This window comes from Patagioenas fasciata, chromosome 16 (genome assembly GCF_037038585.1).
Source record: "Patagioenas fasciata isolate bPatFas1 chromosome 16, bPatFas1.hap1, whole genome shotgun sequence".
In the NCBI taxonomy this organism is placed as follows: domain Eukaryota; kingdom Metazoa; phylum Chordata; class Aves; order Columbiformes; family Columbidae; genus Patagioenas; species Patagioenas fasciata.
In genome coordinates this window covers 2,952,890-2,978,642 of record NC_092535.1, presented here as the reverse complement: position 1 = coordinate 2,978,642, position 25,753 = coordinate 2,952,890, and the positions used below count along the sequence as shown (strand labels likewise).

The following is a 25,753-nucleotide window of genomic DNA, read 5'->3' as shown; positions in this document are numbered from 1 at the left end:
TGGTTACAAACAACTTTGAATGTATGTGGGCTATGTGTCTGTGTGTAATATAGTTGAACAAACCTCCGCTGCTGTTTGAGCTGCAGAACAGATGACTTGGAAAAGGCTTTCAAGTAAGTTATAAAGTGTTTACTGTCACCCATGCTGTTGTCTCATTCGGCTGCTCTGCTCCTTCCTATTGCATTGGTTTCCTTCCTGCTTCCCTTTCCCCATGAGACAGCAAAGCCGACAGTGCTTGTGCTGAAGGCACCTGTGCTTGTGTCCTGCTCAGAGTATTTTTAATAGAACTCCCAGGTTCAGACTGGCCGGCTCTCACAGATAAAGTAGCCAACAAAACCTATTGCTGCGCAGCGGAATTTCTGCTGCTTGGATAAAGATGCTGTCCGAAGCAGTTTCATCTTTTCAGTTGATCTTTTATTTACCACACATATACTCTGTAGTATAAAGTGTTCTGCTGAGAATTAAACCTGTCAATGCTTTTGGACTTACCTTCACTTCAATAGCTGATATTTTAGTCCAAGTCCCATATATAATCATTATCTGTTGGGCTTGTCCTTCCTCTGCACAGCCCCTCGAAGGCCCATGTGGAAAGCTGGAGGGTTAAATTTGTGCTCACAAAGACCCAGGTGGCTTCTGGAGTGTCAAAGGGGCCTTATTTGTTCTTGGCATGTGTGTAAGCACAATGTCTCCTGCATTTTGAAGGACCCACTGTGGAAATGATTGCGTTGAGTAGGTCTGGGGGCAATAAAGGTGGAAGGGGTTATGCTTTTCTTTCTCTTGTTTTCCTTCTTGAAGTCTACTAGACCCATTTTATCTTTGGGCTATGGAGGAGATAAGTTTAAAATTAAGATCTAGAGTAGGAAGCCCCAGGCCATTGTATTTCGTACAGGGGAAGCAACTTGATTGCGCTGAAGCTTTCCACAGTATCCCAAGAGGTTTGGGGATGCTCTGCCTATCTTGCACTGAATGCTACTGTAGCTGCTGGAGCTTTGACCACAGGGAATGCCTGTCTTGTAAGTGTGATGATTGCATGTCTAAATCTCACCTTGTGGCAACAAGACCCAGGTGATTTTTGACTTTGTGTGGGTACTTCAACTCAGCCCAGGCTACTTTTCTCAGTGTAAAAGCGCATCTTGCTCACTGTCGAGACAAGCGTAGAGTGCTAGTGAGGCTGCACCTTGAATCCTGGGGTCAGTTTTGGGCTCCTCACTGCAAGAAAGCCCTTGAGGTGCTGGAGCGAGTTGAGAGAAGGGGACGGAGTTGGTGAGGGGCTGGAGCACAAGTGTGATGGGAGCGGCTGAGGGACCTGGGGGGTTCAGCTGGAGAACAGGAGCTGAGGGGAGACCTTCTGATCTCTGAACTGCCTGAAAGGAGCTTGGAGCATGGAGGGGGTTGGTCTCAGCTCCCAAGTAACAAGACAAAAGAAAATGGCCTTAAGTTGTGCCACGGGAGGTTTAGATTGGATATAGGGAAAAAATTTCTTCCTGGAAAGGGTTGTCGGGCATTGGAACAGGCTGCCCAGGGCAGTGGTGGAGTCACCATCCCTGGAGGGGTTTAAAAGACTTATAGATGAGGTTCTTAGTGACATGGTCTAGAGGCGGACCGACAGTGCTAGGTATAACGGCTGGACTCAATGATCTTAAAGGTCTTTTCCAACCAATACAATTGTAAGGTTCTATGATCCTTTCTTACAGAAAGCACAGATCAGGTGGAGAACATCCTGAGGATCCGCAAAGCCCTGTCAGTCGTACCAAGGTCCACTTGTGGTCACCACCCGAGTGTGAGTGGAAAGGGAACGTGTCCCATCTGTTCCTGCTGTCCCAAGGGACAACGCTGCTGGGACGGGATTTGCCAGCATCGCCCAGGAGAAGGTGAGACCTTGCAGGACTTTTTGCTTGCTGGTGTGGAAATGACACTCAGCCAACACTGACCTCACGTTAGTGACCTATGTCTGTGCCAGGTACTTTTGTGGGGGGAAAACCCCCCCAAATTATTTACCTAAGAACGGGAAAATTGCTCTCAAGAAGTAACTACAAAGAAAAGAACTGGAAGTATGATGGCATTATCTGGTATGATAACATAGTATGAGAAATCGTTTTCTTTTCCTAGAAGAGTGTGTGAGACTTCAATAGAATCTGGGCATTTTTGCTAACCAGAATTTTGTTTACTTTAACAGAATTAATGTTCTCCTGCAATTTAAAAATATCTTTCTGATCTTTTTTTTTAAAAAAATCAATAAAATATATGAAAGTGACTCTTCTGATCATCTTCCATTTAATAGATGGGTATTTTTCAAAGGGGTGATTACATCAAAGTTTTCTAATGAGCAATGTGGATTGGACATGGCCGAGAAAAACACTTGGCTTAGCTCCCACTTGTTTTGGTTTCTCCCATTTATGAAATAGGTAGAGAAGTAATTTTATAGGTGACAGGATGAGATGGTGAAGAGAACATGTCAGAAAAACAGTCCCTTTTGCCTGATTTTCTTTTTTTTGACGAAGATTTAAAGAAAGCTTTCAACCTTGTCCAACAGAATTACATCCCATTAGTGTGACTGCTCCTGGAGTTTGATCTTCCCTGATGTACCCTGCGAAATTACTTGTAATGTTTGTATACTGCCATTATTTCCATAGTTTTGGGATTTCATTCTGGCTTGTTCTAGATTTGAATTTCCCCGAGGTCCAGATGTTGTCGGGAGCTTGGCTGGGCTAAGCTCTGGGGGATGAAGCAGAAACACTTGGTGGTGTTTCTGTGTCTTAAATGCAAGTTCATAGCTCTCTTGTTTGGTGCCTTGGATAGCTGATGACAAAAGAGATTTGGAGTTTGGATAAGATAAGAATTAAATGGAATATTTGCCTTGAACCAACAATGCACCTGAGCTGTTCAGGAGGTTCAAAGAGTTGTGCTTGTTTTTAAAATAATCTTTGTTTTCTTCATCTCTTAAAATTCTCTATGCTGATGTTGGACTCAAGCACTAAAACAATGAATAGTCCCAAATGCCATGGGGTGATAGTACATTTCTCTTTAAAATTTCATGATGGCAAATGTTCTTGTCCTTCTTTTGTCACAGCAAAATGCCACAGGAGTTAGAAACATCACACGTGACTCAAAGCCTTGGGAGATGGTTTTCCAGTTTGCCAAGAAAGCGATGACTCCACCGAGCTGCTGATTTCAGAGATGGGCCCAAGCTGAAATATTCATATTGTCCCAGCTCCTAAAAGCACTAAAGCTCAGCTTAAAACGCGTGCTTCCGTTTACTAGATCGGGCAAAGCACCTAAAGTCAGTGTAATTAACCATGTGCAAACAGGAATTACACACTGCAGGCCCAGGTTGGTATCTCTGAGCCTTCTTTCTTTGGTGAATTGTAGTTTATTCGTCTTGGACTGAGGCCTGGTGTCTTCCTCCTTGGAGACAATTCCTGTAATTCCTGGGTAATTAGATGAGCTCTAACTAGACCTACCTACATCAGGCAGAATAAATTGTTTCTAACCTCCACAGATCCTGTTGAAAATATGATGCCTGTGGTCCCTCCGCATGGGAGCTCGTGCTCAGCAGAGATCGCAGGGACAGAAAATCGCCTTTCTAAAATGAAGAGTTGTATATAATAGTATTAACAGCAGGAGTAGTGAAGCTTAAAAGTGTTAAATGATAAGGGGCCTCTGGTTTTGCTTTTATTGTCTGTTTACTGGAGTCTAGAAACCAGGAGGATCATCAGGAGGTTGGGGGAGATACTGAAATAGCTGGTTCTTCATTGTCTCTTAGTATTTATTTAGAAAACATGCTTAGTTTTCCAGCAAACCTGTCAATAGGTTTACTTGGTAGGCACCAATAATGAGCTGACAGATTATAGCCCTACATGTTTGTAAGCAACTCAAAATCCATCACGGTGTGATCAAAATTAGGTAAAAGTCTAAGGAAGCACTGAATCAGGGTCTAAAATGTAGGATATCAGCTGTGATATGCTACCCAATAATCAGCTACAAGAAAACATATCTTGCTCAGGTTGTATTTCTAGTTACCACAGAGGGGTAAAATTAAAGAATTAGCATATTTGTGGCAAATAAAATATTATGCTTTCAAGCAAGTGGCTGTCCTTATTTAATGCCCCGCTTTGTATTTAAAGTAGCTGTGGAGGTGCATCCTATACATGCTCAGTAGAACCAGCTGAATTATGTTTAGATTAATTCATCAAATAAATTCATGTCCGTGAATAATCTGCATTCAGATCATGACCTTTACCAAGCCGTGCTTTTTCCAGAGCTCAGAGCTTTCAGCTGATGCTGGGGAAGAGACAAGAGGAGCACAGAGAAGCTTTTCTCCCATCTCCTTTGATCCAGTAGCAGTCTTCATTTAGGGAGCAGGGCAGGAAAACCTCAGCCTAGGGGATGTTCCAAACTGAAAAGGATTTTCTAAACTGCAGAAGCAGCAGGGGCTTGTCCCAAAGCCTGGGGTTTAGAGGTTTATCCATGCAGGCAGTGGACGGTGCTGGAGTTGTGTCAGTTTTTGTCTCGCAGTTGCTGGATGCTGGGAAATGAGGCCGGGCAGCCTGTCCAGGTGACGTAGGTCCACCCGTGTTTATTCACTGAAGCAGCTGGCTGCTTATCCCAGCACTAACCTGGTGGGAAAAACGCTAATGAAACAGCTCTGTGCTGATGGCATCTCTCACTGTGTGAGCCGAACTCATTTTGCACACCTTAGTGCATTAGAGAGAAGAGGATAAAATTAAAATAGCATCAGGGTAACGGTCAGAGGCTTAGAGGAACGCAGATTAGAGCTACAAGCAGTTGTAAGCCTTGGTAGGTTTTACTCATCATCCAAAAATTAATAAGAAATAAGATAGCCAGAAAGCAACAGGGCTGTGAAGAAGTCAGAGATTTCCATTTAGCAAATATTATACTTTAATATTAGGTCAGTTTGGTGTTAGTGGTTTTAAAAGTGAACTTCAGCATTTTTATTATGAAGCATTTACATTCTCCCTCGTTTGCTTTCGGCAGTTCCACAGAGCTTTTCACTGCTCTCACACAGAAATGTCTTATGAATTCTGTAATGCTTTTTAGTTGTTTCTTGTATCTAGGATAGTAGGTAAAGTTCCATACACCCCGCTGCTGTGGAGGGGGTTCCTCTGTGGCACATTCCTCAGGTCCTCTGGGTGAGGGAAAACTTCAGAGGTTACAAGTGCTGGAGCTGCTGTGGTGGGGCCACAGTTTGTTCAGCTTAGGAGACCCTGATGCTTTGATAGACAGGTCACTTGAGCTGGTCCTCCTGCAAAATGAGCAGAAAAGCTCAGTCTTGGTATTGGATTAGACGTAGGGTCTAGTCCTGACTTTGTTGTTCCACTTCTGAATGAAATCAGTGCCTCAGTTTCACTGTCTATAGAATGAGGGACTAGTACTGATATATCTTATTGTAAGAGTCTGCAGAGTGGATGACAAGCTTGAAGCAAAAAATGCTGTTATGCAGAAAACACGTATGAAGGAAAATTGAAACGGTTTCAGCATTCAACACTACGTACAGTGAAGTTTATCTGCTGTTTCAGCTTGTTTGTTCTTTTATCGGGCCATTGAACAATAGCTAATGAAGGGGGAAGACCTTGTATTTTTTTTACAGGATAGGACTGTTCTGTGTCTTTGAACTGATTAATGAGCAGCAGGTCCGTGCTGCAGAATGCAGCAGCGTTGAGTTCTTCCTGTTGGTGCTTTTGTAACGGTTGCAAAAGCAGAAGTGTGACTGAATGAGGCATTTATTATTATTTTTTAATCTATTTTGGGCTGCTAAAGAATTAATGAGAACAATTTTCCCATTTTACCATCTGCTTTAGACTCCATCTCAAAGGGTTCCCAATGAGTGTGGCATGCAAAACCCTTGAAAAATGATCCTCCCGTATTTCCTGCACTCAGCAGTCTGCTAATGCGGGCAATAGATCGAGGTGATGGGCCTGCATGATTTAGCGAGGATCATTAGGGTTATGATGAGCTCTGCAACTGTCTTGTTTATTCACAGTTAGCAATTTCATCGCAGTGCCCTTTGTCTCAGAAAGATGTTTGCATTTCAGCTTTCGCAGACAACGTATTGTCAGAAACGTTCAGCCGGTGAGATTTCCACCTTGGGCCCAGGAGCACAAGCTGCTCCACTGGTTTCCATCCTGTTTCCCCGGTACGTTGGGCTGGAAACATTGCGGAGCTCTGCTGAGCTCTCCATCAGTGACGGGAGGGTAAGCGCTTGTCTCCCACTGGCATTCAAAGGGTTAATCGCAAAGAGTTTACATGTCCTGACCATCAAGTCTCTGTCTCCCTGCATTTCACACTCCTCCTCTCTCTTAGGTTCATGGCTTTTTCTTTTTTCCCCAGTCTTTGCCTCCCAGGGTCGATCTCCACCGAAGCCGCTATTAAACATCCTCACCGTGACGCCTCTCAGTGCAGTGCACGAACGCCCGCCCTCCCTGCGAGAAGGAGGATTAGAAAGCTAAAGTCTTTAACCTGCCTGTCAAACAAAATTATTCCTGTCAGGTGAGTGGCTGAGCAGCATTTTGCAAGGTTTCCGTGAATAATATATAGGATGGTCAGTCTTGGCACGGGAGTATTACTCCAGCTGTAGAATAATTCGTATGCCTGGAAGAAAAAAGGTGCACATCTTAATTTTGTTCATTTTCCATTAGCGATAGGAGTGAAAGGTTCATTTGGTGGTTGAGCTTGAATGGTTGCAGCTCTGCCCATCGTTGGGTTTAACCCCGGCTGCGGCCTCGGGCATCAGCACACAGACACCCCAGCTCTGCCCGGTCCAGATCTGGTGGCATCTGAGTCACCGTGTGTCCCCCGGCTGTGCCGGCAGCGTGTGACTGCGCCCACGGTGGTGTATGCAAAGAGATTTATTAGTGTGGGTAAAGCTGGATCGTAATGAGGTTACACAGCTCTGGGACTGCGCCTAACTCATCTCTGGCATCATGGGACCCGGGGGGAGATAAATGCGCGGCTGCCCTTGTCTCTTCCCTCTGGATTTTGTTTGTGGTTCAGAAGACAGATGGGCAGCCATGTACACAAATACACTCAGACTTCTCCCCAAAGAATGATGTCATTCTAGGGTTTTTTTTATGTTCAGGGTAAAATATTATAATGGCACCATTTCCTTCCTTCAAGCAAGAAAATAGTTGAGCAGATCTTCTATTCGTATGAAAAGCCTGTGAGTTTATTACTTTGCTGAAAATTGGATATTTTTAATTTTTTTTCTCTTGAAAGGGGCTGCTTTTCTTACCTAAAAAAAAAAAAAAAAGGCAAAAACCAAAACATTTTTTGGCTGTAATACAATTTTTACAATGTTTAGTACTAGGTCTCTGAATACTTTCCTTTTGATTGTATATAGAAAGTCTTAACTTTATATTTGGAACTAGTGGCATCACACAAATTAAAACAAACAAACAAAAACCCTCCAGCTTTTTATTTTTGTAGAACTTCAATTGTTCGCTTGCTCTTTCCTCGGTGAACCTGCATTGGATTTTACTCACCTTGGCAATGTGCAGGGTCGTAACAGTGACTATAAGTGTGCTGGAAAACCGCATTGTCCAGCACTTCACGGTCATCCCTCACGGTCTTAAAACAACATTTTGATTATTGGTTGTTAATGCAAGCACAAAAATCTTGCTGCAAACAAAATCTGTAAGTCGAAGAGGGTCTTTCTGTTCCCTTACTGGACTTTGGCTCAGACATTTGATGTAGGGAAACAAACGAGATTGCGACCAGCGGCTGATCTGAGGATCTGATCCCGTTTAACAGGCAGCAGTGGCCGGACAGGTAAATAGAGCAGGTGGGTGGCTATGGCTGTAACATATGGCCACAAGGGCATTGGAGTGAGGCCTTTAATTTCACATTATGATTCTTCTCATATTTGTTAGATAGAACAATATTAACCTTTCGAATTTATTTAGAAACTCATTAGCGCTTTTTCTATAGTCCATTCTTTTCCTGATTAGCTCTCCTCATTACAATTCAAATTTCTTTCTGCTACATTTGCCACATTGTCCTGCTTTCTCTCATCTCTATTGTTGCTCAGCTTAATTTATTAAAGCAATGAAAAAGGAAGGGGGGGGATCGGTTGACATAGTCCTGTGTGTTTCGGAAGGGAGGAGGAAGGGGACACCTGTGAGCTTTCCTCTTCCTCAGGGTGCTGGGGTGGGCAGAGCACAGAACCATAGAACAGTTTGTGTTGCAGGGACCTTCCCAGCTCCCCCAGTTCCCCCCTGCCATGACAGGGACATCTTCACCAGCTCAGGTTGCTCAGAGCCCTGTCCAGCCTGGCCTGGGATGTCTCCAGGGATGGTTCATCCACCACCTCTCTGCCCAACCTGGGCCAGGCTCTCACCACCCTCAGGGGCAAATATTCCTTCCTCATGTCCAGCCTGAATCTCCTCTCCTTTACTTTAAAACCATCACTCCTCGTCCCATCGCAACATGCCCTGCTAAAAAGCGTGGTGGCAGCAGTTTCTGTACAAGCACGTGATGCAAACGCCGTTCATAGCGGCAGCACCAGCTAAAAGACCTTCTGGATCTGCCTTATTTTGTGCTCAAAGCTGCCAGCAAAAACCCCAAGTGCTGGGTGACCCTCACTTGCTGGGTTGCTTTAGCTTGCAGAGACTTGACTTTCCTGCTTTCTCATTTCAGTTGTTGCTCAATCTCAGAGTTTTTTAAACGGAATTCACTCTGAAAGTTCAGTGTCCTCATCATGTCCTGGAAGCGTATACAACTGATCCCCCTGACTACTCTGGCATCCTGTTTCTAAGGTTATTTTAAAAGCTATGTGTATTCCTCTAGTAGCATTTCTTCTGTGTACTTTTCCTTGGAATCAAGATGGAAGTCTGGGAGTCGCTGTAATTGCTCTTGGCTTCACACATTTCCAGTGGAATATGAATTGACGTTTTGGTCAAGGTTTTTTTAACAAGAGACCTGAGCCTGTCCCTGTTTTGGGGGAACAGGAATGGGGAGATGCTGAGCTTCAGGTGTACACTTAGACATTTGCTGCCCTGCTCTGCCAAACATTTTCTGTTAGGAATATGGAATTTTGTGCCTTTTTTTCAGTACAGTGCTTGTTTCTCAAGAGCGATGCTGCTGTATCCCATGTGCTTGTGATTAAAGATGCATGCGCTTTTGACAACAGATGATTAAATACAGCCAGATGACTGTAACCGTCCCAGTCGTTGTGGTTCTCTGATTATTGGTGTATTTGAACATCTCACAAATGTGAATGGATGTGCTTTTGCAGCAGCTATCGTAAAACAAGGAAGCGCCAGAGTATTTTATTTGAGGCACTGAGGGATAAACTCACTCAGCAAAGGTTATAGAAAAAGGTTTTGGCAGATCCACAAAAAGAATCAAAATTTCTGAGTTTCTACTCCAATGCCTTAATCATAAAATCATTTTTTCTCTGAATTCTTTTCCGTCTGTGGTAATTCTAGTTTGGGCTGGTTTCATGTCTTTTATAAAAACCTGTCTTTCACATGTCTTGTGAAATTTAAAAAAAAGGAACCTAAAACAATCATAATTTTCCAAGTGTATAATTCTGGACTCCAGCAGGGGCCTAAAACAAGTAAGGTAATTATTCCACTCAGTTCAGCACCGTTTGGAGAATTAGGCTATTTTGCGAATTGTAGTTTTAAAATAAGACACATGAACTGGAAAAAAGTTCAATGAGCAACATGTAAAATGAAATAAATTCTTGCAAATAGCAGCTAAAAGAGAAGAGCAGCTGGCTGTAAGCCTTTGGCATGAAGGTGATTGGAAGAAGACAGGGAAGATCAGCAATGTTGAGGGAAGGTGATGGGGAAAATGCCAGGGCGTACTTTCTGGGCTAAATTAATACCTGGTGCAAGCTGAACTGAAAGAGACTTTCCCCAAGGATGAATTTGGCCCGTGGGCAATCACAGGAGGTCAGTCGGGAGAAGCTGCCAAGAGGAGGTGGACCCAGCATTAGTAGAGTTGTTAAAGTCTAGACTAGATGTGCATTTGTTAGCGATGGTTAATTAACTTGTTCCTGGCAATCAGCCACCAGGGCAGGAGGTGGACTTGATTTGCAAGTAGTGATTGCCAAGAAAGTCACCCATAATTGCCTGCGATCGTGTGGCTTTCTGATTTTTCACCTTTGTCTTTTGTCCCCCTCTAAATGGATTTTGTAGGTTTCCATTTGCTTGGTTTGTTTTGTGTGTGTGTGTTCTGTTTGGTTTGTTTGGTGTGTGTTGTTTTGGGGTTTTTTTTTCTTCATCTCTTTTCTCTCCACAGGCTTCATATAAACACCATTTTCATGCTTTTAGCTACTGATGTGATTGAACCTCTGCCATGGTCTGATGTTGGGTGCCAGTGGTGACCGAGGAACATCAGCCATAAGTAAGAAGAGCAAAGTCACCTGTGGTTGCAGAGGAGATTCAGGACCATTACCTGTGGCTGAGGAGAGCACAGTGCACTCATACGTGTGCTGCAGGACACCTTTATAGGATTCATTTCTAGTTCTGAACAGCTTCTAGGTGCTAACAGCCCCACAGGGCTGGTTTCTACGCCATCTCCCCAGACAACCCTTCACTTTGGTTGCAGTTCCAGTTTCTGTTGTGTGATACCTGGACACCCTCTGTTGTACGGTAAGCAACATCTCTGAGATGCTACTGAGTTGTCTGGGGGTGACACAGGGGCTGCCAGACAGGACCAGTGTTGCTGGAGGATCATGTGCTGCCCACACCATCCTCCAGCCCTTGGTGATGTGTCAAACTGCAGGTGGGATGGAGCAGGAGGAATAACGTAGGCTTGGAGTCCCCATGTAGAAGGAGCCAGCTACAGGCTGAAATTATCTTCTGTTTGATTAGGGGTATGAGTGCACAGAACACAAAGTAGGTTGACTGCACAATACGCATGTAATGCAGAGCCAGGAGCTGCAGATGAGGAAGAAGGAAGGTTTGGGTTTATTCCTCTGTGTTCCTGGAGGCAGGAAAGCGGTGGAAGTTGCCACGGTGCAAGTTTCCAGGTGGCCAACCTTGGACTGTTTCTTACTTTTAAATGAAGCAAATCAGGAAGGAGGGAAAACGCAGTAGTCCTAATTGATTTGGTTTTCTTCCTAGTATTTCCTGTACACAGAAGTAAAAGGCAAGGCTGAGAAAGCTTGAATGCCTAAGGTGGATCCTCCTAGCAGCAGATTTACTGCTGGTAGGACAGAAATGAGTAGGATCTCAGATTACGGTCCAGCCTGTGGCACAGTCATGGAGGAGTCCTGGGGCACCTAACGCTGCACGGGGGCTTTGGGGAAAGAAGTTGCTGGATCCATGGTGAAGTTGTGGGATTTGGGGTGTTTTAGGGGAAGAGGTTTCATTTCGACGGGGGAGGGTTCACTGGCTAAAAAGAGAGGGGGATCAAAGCTGTGAGACGGGAAGAGTTGCAGATGCCAGAAGAGACTGAGGGGAGCAGGTTGTTGCTGAACTGGAGAGGAATAAAAGCAAGAGAATGACATTAGCATATAATTTCTGGCAGTTGTTGCAGTGCATAATAACTTCAATTTAAAAGCCACTCATTTCCCTCACTTTGTGCCTTATTAAGGCTCCCATCTATATTTAATGGTGGGAATATCACTTTTTGCTTCCCTGATTTTATGCCTGCAATTGATCTACATTACCTGTTAGATCTCCACTTGGATTTCTGGAGCGTGTGAGGGTTCCTGCTGAGTCCTGAGAGACACAAAAGTATAACTCGAGCCCTTGTCTTACAGCGCAGGTCTTATTTTGGTCCTTTGCTTCCTTGTGGTACAAGCAGATTAACAAAGGTTTTGTTGCATCTCAGATGTTTGTGTCCTATTTCCAGGGATATTTCCAGCATGCAGGGCAGGTTGTCCCTCAAACCCCTTTCAATTTACTTTCCTATGCGTGACAAGTTCTGGGTGCAGGGCCAAGGCCACCTTGCTGCATGGACTTTCATAGCAGGGACCCAGGACCTGGAGCACCAGGGCGATCCAGCCAAGCAAACAGCTTTAACAAGTGACTCCTTGGGGTTTCTGAGACTCTTGCTGGGAATAAAACCTCTAGTTCTAACCATGGTTTGGCAAGTCTTTCCCATTGAGCTCACAGGCTGTGTCCAGTCCTAAAACAGTGCAGTTAGTCCAGCTGTGTATACAACAACCTTGAGGAGTTCTGCTCCTGACGAGCTTAATTGTCTGTGAATTTCATGTTAAAAAAAGAAAAAAAAATACATATAGTGTTTGTAAAAAGGTATATATCCAATTGATTGTTTTATGAAACAGTTTTCATATAGATTGAGCTTGGGAAATACCTCCTTTGGCAAATTTTGTTTAAATCTATAGGCCGCGCACATTTCACATAGTCTGGATGTTTCTGTCCTTGATGCACCTTTTAGTGCCAACTTCTCCTTTCATTTTCCTGTCTGCAGTTGTGCTGTAGATCTTTTCCAGAATCTTTTTTTTCTATGTGACTCATCCAGCTTCCTAAGCGAAAGTGCAGCTTATTCAAACCATTCTAAATCTATTTATCCAGGCAAATATTTGGACATGTAAAACAGTAGTAAAGTGCTGCGATGTCTATCAGGGCAGGAGAGCACACAAAATCTTTGAAATTGTAAGTCTCTCCCTGGTGTGTTTTATCTGGAGATATTAATTGGCAAAGAGCAGTGTAGAAATTTGATTCCTACACATGCACGCAGCAAGTGAAAGCCCTGAACACGCTCGAGCTCCATTTTCTCAGCACTAAATTCAGTTTGCATGGGCTTACTGCTTTATCAGATGCTTCGCCACGAAGGGGCTTTGAGGTTATGTAGCTGCATGTAGATCTCTCTCCTCCATGTCGGTAGTTCAGTCTTTAAAAGCCAAGAGCTGTCATGAGCTGATGGCTGTGTAATGGATTTCTCAGAAGCAGCTGGTATCACAGTTGAATTTTTCAAGTTCTTGTGTTTTATCCGGAATAGATTGGGTGTCTGAAACTTATCCTTGAAGAGGATTTCTCGTGCAGCTGCTGATCAGTCTTGCTCCTTTGTGTGACTGAAAAGCCCTTAGAGCAGGTGTTGCCACGAGCTTGAGTCCTTCCCACCGCAGGACGGGCATCGTGCCTGCGGGAGGAACATCTGGGAAGAAGGAGTGGGGAGAATTTTTGGACTGGCCAGAAATTCCAGTTTAAATTTTGTGCAAGTTCAGTTTCTTGACAATTTCACTATCATGGAAGAGAATTTGAGAGAGGCTCCTCCTGTCCCCAGATTGGCCTTTCTCTTCTGGAGACTTGTTCTCTGAACAGTTGACATTACTACAGCCCATGTGGGGTGATGGGATGTATAAATTTCCAAAGAAGTGGATTGGAATTTGACAAGACTTCCTTTCTGCCAGGGCTACAGATGTGAAAGATTGGAGTTCACTCCCCTTTTTTTGGCTTTAAACTTTTGGCTTCCTGAATTAATGTATTTCTTATTGATTCTGTAATGGAGACAGACGCTTGAATTCATAAGTTGATTTTTATTTGCATTTTTACTACACTTACTCTCATTTCCTCACTGCTGAAGGCCATTAGTGAGAGGTTGGATGACTTGTCTACGTTTCTGCTTTTTGTAGTTTTCCAAAGCTCCATACATAATAAATCATGCACTCTTTTTTTTTTTGCTTCTGCAATTAACCAATCTGCAATGTAAAGGGAGCAGTAGAATTGATTGAATATGTCAAGTTTTAAGCCTTAAGAAAAAAATGCAACAAAATAAAGAAACACATTTGTGGTGATGGTGCTTATCAAAATCATTGTCCTCATTCTTACACGGATCTAGCCATGAAATTAAGATGAACGAAAGATTTTGCCGCAAAAAGCAGCAGCGACACTGTCTGCCATGGGTATCTTGATTTGCTAGTTACAGCCATTCCACGGCGAGACCCTGTAATGTTTTCCTTTATGAAAACCCCTCAGGCTCATTGCTTTACCCTCCTTCCCTGAATGAGATTGAAGCAAAGGAAGGTTGAAGAACCTTGCTCAGAAACCTCTGTGAAAGCTGCTGATTGGCACTGAGCCATGACAGTCAAAGCCACATTAAATCTGCATTTCAACATGAAACTCCTTGATCTCTTAAATAAGAATTCAAAGCCCTCTCTTGCATACTGGGCTGTGTTGGCATATCACCATGAAAGCAAAGTTGGACACTGTGTTCCCTCTATAATGGCAAAGTATGCCTAGGTCAAAACTACTTCTGCTAAACTAGAAATCATTTTCTGTAAAATATGCTTGCCATTTATATGGTCAAAATGATTTCTTTCCTTGTGACGTTTTACCCCATGACGTTCCCCTTTGGTGTACAGAAAGGCATGAGTTGTTTATTGCCTAGTTCATGCTCTCGGATACTCCTGCTCCTTGCTGACGTGCTCAAACCTGAATTCCTTCTGCAGCTCAGACCCAGTGAGCTTTTGCAGTTCTGCTTTGCAAAGCTACGCCACAAAACACACTGCTCACACCCTCAAGTGTGGAACTCCTTGAAAATCAACCCTTGCAGAAGGGTGAAACATGCATGGAAAGAGCGAGGTTCACGTTGGATTCCATATTCCTTTTTTGCAGCAGCACTGCCTGTCACAGCAAGTTATTTGGATGCATCAGCTTCTCTAGGACAAGGTGCTGGAGGCAGGTCCTTCAGTGTTCCTTCCTGCACACTGGCAGAGTGACCTGGTGGAACAAGAGATTTGGTATTTCCTTACAAAGAGACAATTTATCTAAGCTCATATGGCCAAAATACACAATACTCACTAACCGTGGTTATTTCAGTGCAGCATTTTCCATCGTAAAGATGAGTTACTGCAGGTTAAGTGCTGGAATCCTCCTTTCCTCCAAAGGGAGAAGGAGCGTTGGTAGTTCCAGCTCTGGGTAACGGTTTCCCATTTCCCATGTATACCCACAAAATATTGCCTGCAGCAGAACATTGGAAATCATTAAAATCATATTTTTTTTACAGAGATTAAAGGTTTTATACCTCTTTGGTGAATGTAAAAATATTAATCGAATCAAGTGTTAATTGTCAGTAGAAGAACAAATGTAGCTTAAAAAGCATGTAAAGATGCTGGAATTTACAAATTAGCTGGTAATGTAGGAAGCAGAAAGCACTAAAAATATTTAATTAAAACACACATATTTGAGGAGGAAAAAAGTTGTAATGTGAAGTATTTTTCATTTTAATAGCCATTTCCTCACCTTCATTGAGCATTGCTTTGTGTTGCAAATAGGTTGCGTACTGTATTTTGCATTTTTTAAGCAATGTCTTCTCTGCTGCTTGTTTGCTACTCTCTGAACTTGCTTTCTAAGCTGAAGAGGAGTTTCCATTGAAGGGCTTTTTCACACCTGTGAACGTGGCAGTAAGGACTCCACAGGTTTGGGTGTTCACACCCAAAGTAGGAAACCACCGCTCAGGGAAAGTGAAGGTTAAGTTTTACCTGGTGGTGACAATGAAAACCAACCAGTGACTTCAGTGTTTAACACCTAAAAAGGTTTAAGACCGAAGTCAGGCTCATTTTTTCCTCTGAACTGCACCTAGGTTGATCCCTGCGCTGCAGTGCTGCAAGTCTGCGGTGTAATCAGTATCTTGACATCTGCCCTCGCACCGCAGCCCTGCAGATGTGACATGGATGGGAGAGCTGCCCTCTGTAATCTCTGATGAGGAACGCATTTATTTTCACTGGTAAGAGCAAGTTCTCTCTTAAACTGTCACAGCCTGGGTCAGGAAAACATAAGACTTGGTTTCCTTGGGGGCTGGTTTGCCTTCTCCTCTGGGAATTAGCTCGGCATTAGTCACAGCTTTGCTGGGACCTCTCTTTGCCCTTTCCAAATAAATGACTTTGGAAGAGGAGGGCAGGTCTGTGAGTCCTGGAAGGGCTGAGGCACCACCAGCCAATCTCTGCTTGGATGAGTGATTTACAGAGCTGGAAGAAAGCTCTGGGGAAGTCGTCTGCCATTGCTAAGCGGAAGGTCAGTTTATCTCATTTCACCCTCCAACTGCTGGGTGATGGTTGTGGATGAGGTTTGCTCCCTAGATCATTCTCTCCATCCCTTCTCATCAGTTAGTCAGGAAACATTCATTAAAAAACACCATGTTGATGAGACAAGAGGTTTTTATGCTACTCTCGTTCTGAAAGAAATGCTAGAAATCCTGTTTAAGTAAAGAGATGAAGAGGCCCTACAGCTTACCTTATAGCCAGTAGGGGCGGTCAAAAGGCCATAGCCTCTTCCACCTCAGAGCAGCGCTGTTGGCAGGGTGAGGGACCTTACCTGATCTCTTACCCTGGTGTTGGAACTGCAGAAGGAACGATGGGCAGTGTGAACATAACCCTTCCTGATAAAACTTTCTGGGCTTGTTTAGATGTTTTACTGATGAGAGGAGAATTTATGTGAACCTATGGAAGCCAGTGGGAGTTTTTTTGCCATTGACTTAAAAAAGCCAGGATTTCACCCTATGGCTCCTCACTTACTTTTCTGGTGTTCACTGTCTGTTCCACCTGTTTTTGCTGACTGTTTCCTCCATGCACTATTTTCCCCTTAGGTTTGCTGCTCTCAGGTGCAGAGCAGGTAGGGACTCCTCCAATGTACTCTGCCCATCAGAGAGGTTTAGTTCAGAGATGGGAAGTGCTGAGATACCTTGAGAGTTCCCACTATTCAGGTATTTGTTCCCCTGCCCTTTCTTTACTAGATTTCAACATATGTGCTGCTTTTCTGAGTTAGTCACGTGGAGCTGACAGATGTTTGGCTTTTATTTCTGTGTGCATCTGCCTATGAAAACTGCATTGGAACTGTCTCTACAAAAGTGATGCTGCGTTTCATTCTCAGAATAATAAAGAAGGTTCTAGTCCCAAAGCTCAGACCCAGAGCTGGGCTGAACTCTGCGTAGAGAGTGGGGATCAAGGCTTTCACTGCTTGTCCATCTCCTATTTAGCCCTACACCTCTGGAAAAGGGGAGGAAGGCATGTTGAAAATAAATAACACAATAAAAACTTCCCAGTGACCTGCCATTAACCTCTGTGTCTTTTGTAGCTTAAAGCAATGTTGCACATGAGAAAAAAATTAGCAAGTACTTTTCCAAAGGCAGCCAAACGTTGTTGTTTTTTATCAACTGAGATCATTGCTGCCTGGGGCTATCTGAATCATTCTTATTGCTAAAGTCCAAGGATGATTTTATTTCTTTTAGTGTGAAAAGTTTACACTTATAAGACTCATGCATGAAGAATCAGAAGGCATTTAGTTTGGCTGCATAGTAAAATGGTTTGGTGTTGTCATTGCTTCATTACTTGGTGCTGGTGGTCACAAACCAGCTTCATCACAGCGACTGCTGCTGCTAACAATGTGTGTCTGGGTCTCTGCACGCTGACATACACCACAAAATGTACAGTTTGCACCAATAGATGCTGTGTGCTGGTAACAGCCGGCACATTAAAAATAGTATTTCTTCTCCAATTCACGTTGCTAAATTTGTATTGTGTGGGTGTTTGTCTGTGTTTTCCTGTTTTGGTGACTTTGAAAACATTTCACAGGGCAACAGGAAGCATCAGGGATGCAATAGAGATGAGATGCTTGGGAAGCATGATTAGGGGCACAGCAAAATAAACCTGGATGTGGAGTGGGATTGAGGGCTGGGTCCCTGCTGGCCTGTCCTCCTGGCAGGCAGGGCAGAAATGTCTCTTTTCTGACCCAGCTAAGATGCATTTCTCTGCAAGACTGACTGCCCTGCCTCAATATGTCACAGTCTTCTCCCGTTCTCTGAAATAGGTTTGGTTATTTGGGATGTGTGTAGCTAAGTGAGGGTTAAGTGTTGTAGTGAAAAAGGTTTGTGGAGGGAGGTAAAACCTTTTATTACATTGAGAGATACGGCCAGGGGGTGTAGAAGCCCATCCATGCTGTAAGCAGCAGGCTGTCCTCCAGGACATCTTCACGTGGCAGCTCTGGGAGACGGACGGGTGACAACAGCCACCAGATTGGTAAAAGTTTCTGTAGGTTTAATGTCAATAGTATCTAGCTTGTTTTCCCTGAGAATGTTTTTCCTTAAGTCTTTTTTTCACTTCAGCCTTAAAAATGGTTGGAAAATTAGATTTTATTGATGGAAGAATTGCACATAAGCCTTTGCTTTCACCTACATTTTCAATGGAAATAAGTCTGCTGCAACCTAACTTCTTTTTCTGGTGGTGCTAATCCTTTTTGGGTTGGTTACTCAATGCAAACTGAAAAATAATAACAATCTCATGAAAACGGAGGGTTGTCCCTGAACATGTCCTTGTGTAGAAAATACCTCTTTTCTTGGGGGGAGGGAAACATTTCACTGGAAAACTTCCAGCCTGTCTTGACTGGATTTTTGCCTTTTCTACATTTTTGGCTCTGGTTTCACATCAAATCATTCGGTTTTGTCTGTGCCCCCTTCCTCCCCAGCTGCCACACCGTAATGGGAAATAAATCTCCAAGCTCTTTTCTATTCCTTACCATCCCTTAAGTCTTCTGCTCTCACTGAATGACTGAGATCGTACGTCTCCTTTTATAAAACACTAAAAGTACCATTTATATTTCTTTCCCAGAATCCCTTTTGACTGGTGTCAGATAGAGAAACACTAACAAAATAAACCTAAAGGATAAGAAAGAATCCTTGTGGTTCTATTTGCAGTAAAGATAAGATCCACTTTCAACAGAGATGGACACTCTGACTTCTCTCCCCGCTCCAGCTGCTTTTCTGTCCCCCTCCTGAGACAGAGCAGCTGTGCTCTTGTGGGCACTGGTCACATCTCATCACATGCTGTGTTTCCTTCTGCTGTGTTTTCTACTTCAAACCTCTCAGGCTGGACATGAGGAAGGAATTTTCTACACTGAGGGTGGTGAGAGCCTGGCCCAGGTTGGCCAGAGAGGTGGCGGATGAACCATCCCTGGAGACATCCCAGGCCAGGCTGGACAGGGCTCTGAGCAACCTGAGCTGGTGAAGATGTCCCTGCTCATGGCAGGGGGGGCACTGGATGAGCTTTGAAGGTCCTTCCAACCCAAACTATTCTGTGATTCTATGCGTATCAAGTGGATTTGACTAACTTCTGTTTCGTGTTCCAGGCTATGCCTTGGACCATGGTTTTCTTGGAGCACGGCAAGCCCTTGTCCAATATCAGGAGAAGCATTGGTCCTTGGTGGGGTTGGAGTTTTGCAGTGGTTTCTAAATCACATCTCCCCTGCAGCAGCATCCAGACATCCCATGGCCTAAGCATACTAACGTGATCTGCTTTATTCACCCAATCGATGTACTCAAGTTTGCTGTTTCATAGAGCCTATGTTCCTAATTGTTGAGTTGCTGAAGGTGACTGCCTGTACCTAAGCTAAGAGTCTAATGCAGATTAAAGCTCAGGTTGTCAAGTCCTCCTTCTTCCCCATGAGCAGGTCTCCTGCTGGTACACTCTGTAGGAGCCATGCCAGCTTGTGGTGGTCATGATGGTGATCAGCCAGGGTCATGATGCTCCATGTTCTTGTGTGCAGTCAGTAATTGGATGTTGTTATGAGTACACACAAGGAGTAAGAAGGTGTTGGTTCTTCATTAACCCCTTTTCAGTGCAGAACTGCACTTAGAGCCACCTTTCTTGCTTATATCTCCCATGGGAAGATGAACTCCCAAGCAATGAGATGTGACTTCACCTGGGGTACTGTCAGAAGCCTGCTGGCTCCTGAAAGCACCTCAGCTGCAGCCTTGAGGAGTTAAGGCACCATCAGCATTCAAAGGAAAGGCATCGAAACCTTCAGAGATAGTGTTCTGCAGCACCAGGTCTCCCAGCTTTCAGATGAATCTGGTTCATTTCCATCTGTCCTGAGCGCATCCACCTGCTACCAGAGGTGCTGAGCCACGCTACAAGTGTGGGGAGTGAAATGTGAAAGGGGAATAAAGCATTCGATTCTCGTCAGGTAGGTAAAAACTTAGTGTTCTTCCTTCTTTTCTCCTGGAGAACATACCGTGTGTAGAAGGTGACCTTTTGTCTCCTTCCTCCCCACCCGAGCTGAGAGCGGTTCGGCTGACACATCCGATGACAGATAGACACCAGCAGGAGCAAATTGTGCTTGAACTTGCTCCAGAGAAAATTGTTACAAGGCACAGGCAGGCTGGGCTGCATTAGGGAGAGCACAGATCGCAGTCAGATGTTTGTGTCATTTGCAAACGCCACTGCGAGGGGACGTGGAGGGATGAACAGATGAGCATTTTGAACTGTAAAGGTTACCGCAGAGAATATGCAATAGGGCTCTGCGTTTGACTTTTGAAGGATATTCTCCGTTTGGGGAAGGTTCAGATGAAATCACATTGATCCCTACCACCTGTATTCTTCTTCTTTCATCTTCTGGCTTTGTTTTTGTTTTTATTTTCTTTAAAGTCGATTTCTTGCCCTTTATTTATTTTTTTTTTTCTGTCATTTTCTTTTGTTTGTTTGTTTGTTTTTTTTTTCCCCACAGGAAGTTTCTGAAATCTTGATGTTCACCAAAGCTTTGTTTAGCGTGTATACTGAGTCTTCATTATATGAGTCGAAATTAGGGAGAATAGATGGGAAAGCGTTTTAAAGCTATAGAAACTTTTTATGAGAATAATACTTGGATCACAAATCCCAGATGCAAACAAAAAAGAAATATAAATGCAAGAACTTTGTCCTTGCCTGTCCAAATAGCATTTCCAGCCTGATCTGCAGGGACAGCCCCAGTAACTCAGTAACTCCTCACAATTTAATGAAGAATTGTGCGTTATGGCCACCTCCGTCACTCTGCCACTCTGGCCTGAACAGACACGCTGTCACCCTGAAGATGCCCAAACCCTCCCAATATCTTCTTTCAGGGTAGCAGGGACTTCCTTCCATGCCGCTTATCTTAAGATGTGGAGAATATTTTGGAATTAAATGCATCCATATTAATGATATCTCTCAAACTGTCATAGTGATATCATGCCTCTCCATTCTTTGATCTTAGAAAGACAATAATTAATGGCATTGCCTAATGCTCAGGCATCCTTCAGGGTGCTCAGAGATGCAGATCTGCTCCCACCACCGGGCACCCAGTGAATCTGCTCTGGCCATGGCCATTAAAAACTGGACTCTGCAGCCAAGAGGACGGCGGGAGATGAATGGTGCTGGCGTGCAGCCACCTCAGAGGACAGAGCAGGATCAGCCTGCTCTGGACAGAGACAGACCGATGGAACCTGCAGGACCGGCATGCAATTACCTTGTTTGCCAAACTCATTATAGAGAAGTCACATATTTCCAGTATGCTGCCCCTGGTTTCAAAGCAAAGCTGTCAGCTGGATAATGAAACATTCCAGGCCAAATTCAGGTAGGGCTGGAGCAGGTGTAGGTTTGACGAAGTTGGTTTGCTTGGCCCGGCTGAGACCAGGATTTGGTCTGTCACATGGTGGCTTCATCCCCAAGGTCACTCAGGACCACCAAGTTCCACGAGACTGCAGTGACCCTTGCTCTGCTGCTCCCAAAATCAGTTAGAGCAACACACTGTGGTAGCATCGTCACCCCTGTGCACTTGTCTCATAATTCAAACCGTGCTGATTCTCAAAGAAACCGCAAAGTACTGGTGTGGGAGCCTGAACCAAATCTGACCTTACAATGTCAGCATTAAACCCAGCAAAATCCACAGAATGATAAAAACCTTTCGGTCCAATGCAAAAATACAGCAATATTTGGATTATTTGGGGAACTGCCTGTATTTCAGACACCAGATACTATTTTCTCTGTGGTGGCTTGGTCAAAGTCCAGTTACAGTTTCTCAGGAAGGTGTGTGACTGTGGCTTAAGGCAGAATTCAGGTAAAAAAATACTTTATAAAACTGACATAAAGACCTGCTAAAAAGGAACAGTTGGCAGTGCCAAATGCTAAGTTTTTAAGCCCCAGGGCTTCATATTCGTCAGTGCCCCTTAACTCCTTACCCATAAGCATGCAGGTCCTTGTCCCCTGGTGTCCACAAAGCAGGTCCAGCTGCTCGCAGCACCCTCTGGCCAGGTCACCTGCATGGCAGTGTGGACCACCCTGACCCACCACCCTTTGGTTTAAAGTGATTTAAGTGAACGTGGCAGCCTGGGGAATGTAGCGCTGATGGTGACGTGCATGGACTTGTCTTATTAGCAGCAGCCTTGGGATTGCCATTGCTGAGATGGTTCCAGCCACTGCTCGTTCACAGTCTCCAGACAGCAGCCTGGAGCCTGAGCAGGCAGCCTGGGGAGCTGTGTCGGAGACAGCAAAATGCGCTGAAACATCTATTATGGTCGTGAAGGCTTGTTTGTAGGACTTGCCCTGGTGATGGGCTGTTCTGGGAAATGACACATTGTTGTTGAAAGCCTTAAATGTTCCTCGGGCATATTGACAAAAGCTGTGTGCTTTTCCTTAGGCTGCTGAAGCAACAGGGGAGAGAGCATTTGCTCTCAGCTAATAAAACCTGATTTTAGCTGTTTTGGTTTTGTTTTCTTTTGCCACTACTGCTGCTGTGGAAAAACAACCCATCCTCCCAGAGTGCATCAGCGGGCTGCAGGGCATGGTTCCCATCATCTCATTATATCCTCAGGGGCTTTCCTGGGTGCATCCTACCTCACTTCACCTTCGTTGTGGTTTTGGTGCTAGTGCAATGTGTTTATTGTCCTTTACTCATCAGGTAGGTTGTCATCCCCTGGCACCTGACTTGGTTCAAGACCTGGAGACATCCCAGGTCAGGCTGGACGGGGCTCTGAGCAACCTTATCTGGTTGAAGATGTCCCTACTCATTGCAGGGGGGGTTGCACTAGATGAGCTTTGAAGGTCCTTCCAACCCAAACTATTCTATGATCCTATGAAGTGAGGACAGAAGCTCCAGGGTTAGACACCAGGGTTCTATGGGTGGCGTTGTCTTCCCGTCAGAGCCCTGACACGAGGGGTTTGGTGACAATGGTGCTCACTGACAGCTCCGTTTTGACATATTCAAGCAGAACTCTGCTACTTGTGTCAGGGGATATGCGAATTTCATCAATATTTTGCTACTTGAAACTGCTGGGTTATGCTTATAATGTTTCTTGTCTGATTGTGTACATGGGTGGAGAGTTAATATGCTTTGTAATTACTTGCTTGCCTGTTTGCCCTTACTAATCTTCCCTACCTATTTCGTCTTTTACGGCAAAGGGCTAGTTTTCTAATACGCAGCATCTCTCATACTTTTGGGTTTCTGTTTCTGGACATTAATGTCTTGTCTGCGTTTAGGAAGGTTACTGATACAACCCACCCTGGCTGCAGTAAACTGTCCCATATCACCAGTATTACTGGGCTACTGAAGCAAGACTTTGTTGGTCATCACTTGTTCTTCTCTGGAGTCAAGTTCTTGCCTGAATTTTGTGCATTTGATGCCCTATGGGATCTAGATTGGGGCAGAGTAAGGGCTTCAAATGACGATTTCCATGGTAGCTGGGAATAGGCTATGGAAGATGATGGCAGGACAAATCCTGTAGTTCAGCTCCTTCCAGCCTACATTTTAAAACCAATCTAATAGCTTACCCGAGCAGCTTTGAAACCTCTTCGACCCCAATATCCAGTCTCTTGCCCCTGTTTCTTACCCCACCTCCTCCCTGAGCTTGTTCATCTCGCTTGATCATCCTTCCTCACCTGCTTTTCCTGCATCTGACTTTCAGCTGCTCCAGGCAATGACGAGCAACCACTTCTGCTTGCCAGCAATTTCAAAGGATTTCTTGAATGTCAGTGTTGTTTAGCATACTTTTCTTGAAAAATGTGTTTGCTCCAGAAGGACTCCCGTGAGTTGGAAGGCAACAGTGGCATTTTCAAAGGAGCTTGTGTAGTGTAGGATCTCGGGCCTCAATGAATACCAGTAATCAGGGCTCTCATGATCACTTATATGCCATTTAAAATCACTGCCTGTTGTCTTGAAGCAATCCAGGCAGATGATGAAACATTGGTATGCAAGGATTTGCACTTCTGTCTTGTAGATCAAACCAGAAAATTACCTGTTTATGTAGACAGTGAAGTTGCTGTTTTGGCAGCTGCTGAATGAGTTTTCTGTTGGATTGGATATGCAGTTTGATGAGAAATATTCATGGGATATAGATTTGGGGTGGAGTGAAAGTGTGGTTTTCCATGTGTCTGATCAGGAGATCGAAATGGCTGCTTGTAGGAAAAACTCTCCCTCCCGGGAAGAAAAAACCCTTTGAAGCGGTTTCTGAAAGCCATGGTTTCTTTCTAGGACTGCCCTGAACCAAGCTGTAGACCATGGGTTATGTGAATGTGAAGCTGCTCTAGAACTGCTGTAGGATACACTAAAACCACCTAAATCCCTCTCCCTGGCCCAATAGCAATGAACTGCACCAATGAACTGCAGTGTTGCAGGTTGTGAGCCCATGAGATGGTTGCATTAGTGTCTGAACAGGTGAAGCAGAGGACGGTTAGAAACCATTTAGTTATGGGAAATCTGAGTCACGAAAGCCATTGGATAAATTTAAACACATTATTCTAGCTTGGAGGAGGAGACCATCTGGATGTGTGTGTGTATCTTACTGAGGGAAGAGTCCTTTCAAATGACAGAAGAACTGTCCTGAGCCTGAGATAAAAAGACCAGATTGGAATGACACTGATTTAATGTTTGCATGTCAGGAATTGAGCTAAGGGGCATAATATTAAAATATTTTTCAAAGTGATAAAAGAGTTTGCTGGTATTTGCCAGCTATATGAAGGAGGAAGGCTGGAAATTTCATCAGAACTTCACGTTATAAAGTCCCTTTTAGAGACTTTTGAAGAAATCTTGTATGTGAACTCCAAATTCCATGACGGCCCTGCTTTAAACAAAAAGCTGGGAAAGAAATAGGAAATCTCCCTGCGGTCAGATTGCAATGGGCTCAGACAGGCTGGTGAGACAACCTGGCTTTTAACTCATTTTTAAGAGTCAAGGCTCTGGTTTGCCACCTGGCTTGTCCCTGCAGGTCAGGGTTAGTGGTTGGGTAGCCAGGTGGTCTCCTAATGGACAATTTTCCGTCTATGTTTGTCTGGGACCCACTGCCACAAGATGAGTAGCAAACAGCCCGGTGTTCTGGCTCTGCTTCCTGGCACTCACACTGGCTTAAAATAACTTGTAACTGGTGTGCTACCAGTATGCTCAGATAAACTCCAGTCCAACTCTCTTAATTTTCACAAAAAGCAGGTCCTGCATGTCGGAATACCTCCTGGATGCTGGCTGAGACAAGGCAGAGAAGTGGGGGAGTTGAGATGTGCCGGCTGACCAAGTATCGATGGAAAGAGCGGTGAGTAACTCATGAGTTACCCTGCACTGAGCTGTGATTGTGACTGGGGAAATGAAGGCAGTGTGAGGGGAAAAGAAGTCAATGGTTTGATCCCTCTTGTTGTGTTGATGATCACCCACAAGTGCATCATGGAAGCACTCTCTGTCATCATCTCCTATCATCTTCTTGGGAAGTGACCTGTATGGCTTGCTTGGTACCACCACTCCTGGGGACTCTGTGACAACAGCAGCCCCCAGTGAGTCTCGTCCCCTCCAAGCATGGAACAGTGACTGCCAAGGTCAGCAGGGGGTATCCAGGTCTGATGCCACATCAGGACAGGATTTTGCAACAAAAAACCCCATGCAGGTACAGCTGAAAAATATGCGAAGGCCCCTAAGGTTTCCTTTCCACCCTTGCTTTAGGCAGTAGTGGTAGTTCTAAGTTTTATTATATTTTTTACAAGCATAGATCCCAAAGCCCTGTGGTACAGACTCATCATTACCATCTTACAGATGGGGTTGCTGAAGCATAAAGA

The 25,753-nt window shown here is 44.4% G+C and overlaps 1 long non-coding RNA gene across 2 annotated transcripts in view; it reads left to right on the top strand.

Annotated features, from left to right (window-relative positions):
* Nucleotides 1–25,232, top strand: part of LOC139829236 (uncharacterized) — a 103,127-nt gene extending 77,895 nt beyond the window's left edge. The window contains exons 2-5 of one of the 2 annotated variants that reach the window (XR_011741634.1): nucleotides 1,695–1,871; nucleotides 3,071–3,330; nucleotides 6,349–6,507; nucleotides 25,140–25,232. This is a non-coding gene — a long non-coding RNA (uncharacterized lncRNA). Of the gene's footprint in view, nucleotides 1–1,694; nucleotides 1,872–3,070; nucleotides 3,331–6,348; nucleotides 6,508–10,263; nucleotides 10,605–25,139 lie in introns of those variants that run through there. The other variant, XR_011741633.1, reaches the window with a different exon arrangement.
* Nucleotides 25,233–25,753: the final 521 nt, after the last annotated feature.